General features: G+C 38.1%; 1 pseudogene; it reads left to right on the forward strand.

The window, feature by feature from the left end:
• Positions 1-1,604: 1,604 nt before the first annotated feature.
• Positions 1,605-2,496, forward strand: LOC107147667 (annotated as a pseudogene).
• The last annotated feature ends 3,458 nt before the right edge of the window (positions 2,497-5,954 follow it).

A 5,954-nucleotide genomic window follows, 5' to 3' on the forward strand; every position in this document is an offset into this window, starting at 1 on the left:
TATATATATATATATATATATATATATATATATATATATATGTGTGTGTGTGTGTGTGTGTGTGTGTGTGTGTATTTTTATTTTTAGTGAGTCACAATAGTTTACTCATACAATTAAACAATTACTGATATCTGTCTGCACTGCTGGTAGAAAGTGACTCAGACACAGGGTCTGGGCTTCTGGAGCAAAAGCCACAGACAGGGGTTTTGTTGAAGGTGTGAAGGGGAGGCCAGAGTGCCCTGGGACAGGCCTCAGCACTGTGGACAACTGAAAAGGACTTTCTTCTCCCAGTGACTCTGCTCAGTGTTTCTCATCTCTTCTCCATCCAGAAGCGTTTTCTTCTAATTCCACACATTATGTAATCATCAAAGATATTTTAGATACTGGTTCAGAGTTGGATTTGGAGAACTTTTTTTATTGTTGAGTCACATTTCAGGCTAACTTGTGCATAAAACACAGAGATCATCCTTTTTCAGCAAGTTTAAGCATACCTCACCAGGGATCACTGGCAGTTGTCCTCCAAACGCACTGTCTGCATATCCATCTTCTGGAAGAGCCTACAGTTGACATCATGTAACAAAGCAGGTTCCACTCCATGCTACAAAGCAGGCAGTCCTTCCATCCTCACTTGCAATCACATCAAGGTGTCTTGGCTTTCATTTTGTCTTATATTTTAAATACAGCAGAGCCCCATTTTGGGATAGTTGACTTAGTCATCTCAACAGCTTTTTATAATGTTTCGATTCTTTTCCATATGCAATGTTATAATTTAGATCTTAGGTGTACCCCAAATGTTCATGTGAGAGACAATGTAAGAAAGCTGAAAGGTGAAATGGTTGAGTTGTGAGGGCCTTACCCTAACCAGTGCCTTGATTCCTCTGAAAGGGATTAACTAGGTGGTAACTATAGGCAGGTAGGGTATGGCTGGAGGAGGTGTGTCATTGGGGGTGTGCCTTTGGGATACCTGTTGTCCCCATTGAGGGAGGGTTCTGTCTCTACTTCCAGCTTACCGTGTCCTGAGTTGCTTTTTTCCTTTACACCTTTTTGCTATGATGTTCTGCCTCACCTCCACAAAGAGCAACGCAGTTGGCTGTCTGCGGACCTCTGAAACCATGAGCACCAAATAAACTTTTCCTTCTCTTAAAATTGTTCTTGTCAGGGGCTGGGGATGTGGCTCAAGTGGAGCGCGCTCGCCTGGCATGCGTGCGGCCTGGGTTTGATCCTCAGCACCACATACCAACAAAGATGTTGTGTCCGCCGAAAACTAAAAAATAAATATTAAAAAATTCTCTCTCTATCTTTCCCCCTCTCTCTCTCACTCTCTCTTAAAAAAAAATGTTCTTGTCAGGTTTTTTGGTCACAACAGCAAAAAACCTGACTAAAACATGCACCTATTTTACTTTTAAAATTTATGTTTGTGGGGGTTTGTTTTTATTCATATAGTGATTTTCATCTTAAATAATTTCATCTTAAAGCAATTAAGTATACTGCATTGGTATTTCTATTTTATCCCTAATCAATTGGGGGTTTTAGCTGGCAAATTCAGTTTTGTTAAGAGCCCTTAAAGCCCTCCGCATAGAAAACTGCGCACCAATCTGGTCGCGATGCTTGAGTTTGGGAGCGTGCATGCCATGCGTCCCAGGCTCTCTCGGGATTATCGAGATTATGGTTTGGTTTGGCGAGGCAGCAAAAGGCAAATAATTTAGTCCGCTGAGTTCTGCTCCTTGGTGCTCGGGGGCTGGCCTGCAGGCCTCACCGCGGGGTGGAGAAGACATAAGGAATTTGATAAGACAGCTGTACAGAATGGTGCTGGAGGAGCCTTGTTTGTGCACAGGGATACTCCTGAGAATAACCCAGCTATCCCATTTGATTTCACACCAGAAAACTATAAGAGCATAAAGGCAATTATAAAGAACTATCCAGCAGGGCATAAAGCAGCAGCTGTGCTTCCAGTCCTGGATTTGGCTCAAAGGCAGAATGAGTGGTTACCCATCTCTGCTATGAACAAGGTTGCAGAAAATTTACAAGTACCTCCAATGAGAGTATATGAAGTAGCAACTTTTTATACAATGTATAATCGAAAGCCAGTTGGAAAGTAACACATTCAAGTCTGCACTACAACATCTTCAAAACTCTGACAGCATATTGGGAGTCATTCAAAAGAAGCTTGGAATAAAAGTTGGGAAAACTGCACCTGACAAACTTTCACCCTTATAGAGGTGAAATGTTTAGGGGTCTGCGCGCATGCACCGATGGTTCCAATAAATGCCAATTACTATGAGGATCTGACACCAAAGTATATTGAAGAAATATTGATGAGCTCAAAGCAGGCAAATTTCCAAAACCTGGGCCAAGGAGTGGATGTTTCTGTCGTGAGCCAGCTGGAGGTCTTACCTCTTTGTCCTAACCACCCAAAGGACTTGGCTTTGGTGTGCAAGCAGGCCTTTAATTTATAATCAACTGTAAATATGTTATTGCAGAAATAAAATATTTTATTTATATTTTATATATATATGGAGCCCTTAGAAGCAATACAAGGAGTTCCAATTCTATCATTTCTCCAGGTATTCTACATTCTATTCTTGGATCAAGTTAAATTGATATAGGAAAGCTACATATATGCATGTTTTAAGAGCCCCTACTGAAAATAATCTAAGATATTCAGGGTTATAAGTACATTATTGAATTAAAAATGTTAGTTTGTAATGTCTATATGAATATAAGTACAATTTGCAATCTGAGTTTAAGTCCCTCCCAGGACTGACTTCATCGATTGTATAGTGAGTGATGTACAGTTATTATTAGGATATTTGTTCTGAGTTTTGGCTGCTCTGTGGTACAACACTTTTTATATTTGGGGAATTCCTGAATTTTATTTGTATGGTTGGCATGCACAATTCACTACAGCAGCTCAAAGTGCCAGATATTTACTTTCCCTTCCTCTTTTGCACAGGAACACAATATAGGTTCTACCAATCAGAAGCTACATGAAACAAGGGTTTGAGAGAACATCCACTCTGTGGAAAGGAGAAGTTTTATCTTCAGACCAATTCAAAACATACTTCAGTGCATTTTCTTAGCAACTTAGCCTTGAGCCTGCAACTTCATCCCTCCTAATAGATTCTGTGAATATCCAAATGAGAAGATTTACTTATGACTTTTTTTATTTTTGAACTTTATGTTTGTATTATGGTTAAAGGATTAAGTCTCTTTAAAATTTTTTGAGGTATGATATATATCCCAAAACATCATCCATTCTTGTAAATGTATCACGTGTTTTTTTGGGGGGGAAGAAAAGCATATTTTGTTGTTAGTAGCTTTTGTTCTGTGACCAAAATACTTCTAGGAGGAAGAGTTTATTTTGGGCTCATGGTTTCAGAGGTTCAGTCTATGGTGTGCCAAGTCCATTATTCTGGGCCCCAGATGAAGCAGAACATGAAGTGAAATAGTGTTGGGGAGGGAAGCTGCTTAGTTCATGACAATGAGAGAGAGAGGGACGGGGGAGAGAGGGAGAGATGTGTCGAGGAGGAGGAAGAAGAAGAGGAGGAGGAAAGTGGGTGGAAGGAAGTGGGTGGAAGAAGAGGAGGAGGAAGTGGGTGGGGAGGGGAGGAAGGGGAGAAAAGAGAAGAAAAGAGGTGAAGGGGGGCTATAGGGAGATATGGCCTAGGCTATGCCCCCAGTGACTCATTTCCTCCAGCCATGCCCTACTTACCTGCATTTGCCATCCAGTAGTCCATTCAAATGATTAATCCAACAAATGGATTAGTCTACCAATTAGATTATAGCTCAAAAAATCTAATCATTTCACTCTGAACATTCCAGTATTGCCTAATACAGGAGCTGTTGGGGGGGTGCAGTTTTAGATCCAAACTGTAACATTTTCTAACAGTTACATACAGGATATGCTTAATCAACTTTGCTAATTAAGTTGTTCAAATCTGCATCTAAACTTGTTTGATGCATAAGTTACTAAGAGTAAAAAATAAAAATCTCACTTTGTATTTTTATAAATTTCACTATGTAATTCTGTATTGAATCTGTACAATTAGTGTTAATAATATTAAGTCTTCTGATTCATCAACATGAGATTTATTTTCATTTATTTATTTATATCTGTTTAAATTTCTTTCAACAATATTTCATAATTTTGAAAATATAATTTTCAAAATATAATTTTTAAACTTGTAGTTAATCACATAAAATTTATCATTTTTTAATAGTGCTGGGGATAGATTTCAGGGTCTTGAACATCTAGGCAAGTGCTCTACCACTGAGCCTCCACATTTTTCATCTTAACCATTTTAGATGTACAGGTTAGTGGTTTTAATCATGTTCACATTGCTGTGCTTCACATCTCTCTCCAGAATTTCTTCATCATGCACAACTCAAACTCCATACCCATTAAGCAATAAGCCCCCATTTCCTCCTCCCAGATCCTTGGCAACCAGTATTCTATTTTCTGTTTCTATGAATTTGACTACTTTTAGATATCTGATATAAGTGAAATCGTACAGTAATTTTCTTTTGTTTTTTCATTTATTCCTTTTTAATTTTTCAAAAATTGTATTTATTTACTTGTAAATTTTGAGACAGGGTCTTGCTAAGTTGCTTAGGGCCTCTCTAAGTTGTTGAGGTTAGCTTTGAACTTGTGATCCTTCTGCCTCAGGTTTCTGAGTCACTGGGATTATAGGCATGTGCCACCAGGCCCAGTTCCATTTTTTTTTTTCTATTTTTTTGTGACCGTTTTCACCTAGCACAAGGTCCTTAAGGTTTATCCATTTTGTAAGATGTGACAGGATTTACTTCCTTTTCAAAGTTGAATAATATTTCATCTTATACATGTAGTGCATTTTGTTTTATCCATTCATTCCTTGATCCACCTCTTGGCTTCTGTGAATAATGCTGTAATGAACATGGGTTTGCGAATACCTCTTTGAGATCCCGTTTTCCATGATTTGATTTTACATGCGTATCTAGAAGTGGGATTACTGGAACATATGGGAGCTCTATTTTTAATTTTTTTGAGAAAAATTTATTTTCTTTTTTGTAGTGGCTGTGGCACTATTTTACATTTCCAATAATACTGTATAAGGGTTCCAGTCTCTCCACATCCATGGTGTCATTTGATATTTTCTAGAATTTTTAAAAAATATTTTTTTAAATGTTGATGGACCTTTATTTTATTCATTTATTTGTATGTGATGGTGAGAATTGAACTTAATGCCTCACACAAGCTAGGCAAGTGCTCTGCCACTGAGCCACAACACCAGCCTATGTTTTCTGACTTTTTAATAGGAGCCATATTAGTGGATGTGAAGTGATACCTCAAGGTAATTTTTTAAAGATTTTTTGTTTGTTTGTTTTAATTAGTTACACATGAAAATAGAATGCATTTTGATATGTCATACAGAAATGGAGTATAACTTTTCAGTCTTCTGATTGTACATGATGTAGAATCATACCAGTTGTATAATCATATATGTACATAGGATAATAATGTCTGATTCATTCCACTATCCTTCCTACCCCCGTGCCCCCTCTCCACCCTTCACTTCCTGTACCTAATCCAAAATTCTTCTATTTTTCCATAGCCCCTGCCTCCTGGTTATTGTGAATTAGCACCTGCATATCAGAGAAAGAATTCGGCCTTTGGTTCTTTGGGACTGGCTTATTTCACCTAACATGATATTCTACAGCTCCATCCACTTCCCAGCAAATTTGCCATAGTTTCATCCTTTTTTAAGACTGAGTAAAATTCCATTGTTTATATACACCGCAATTTCTTTATCCATTCATTTGTTGAAGGACATCTAGGTTGGTTCCACAGTTTAGCTATTGCTATAAACATTGAGGTGGCTGTGTCACTGTAGTATGCTGATTTGAAATCCTTTGGGTATAAATTGAGGAGTGGAGTGACTGGGTCAAATGGGGTTCCATTCCAAATTTTCTGAGGA

The sequence above is a fragment of the Marmota marmota genome, unplaced genomic scaffold (assembly GCF_001458135.2).
Source record: "Marmota marmota marmota unplaced genomic scaffold, marMar, whole genome shotgun sequence".
Taxonomy (NCBI): domain Eukaryota; kingdom Metazoa; phylum Chordata; class Mammalia; order Rodentia; family Sciuridae; genus Marmota; species Marmota marmota.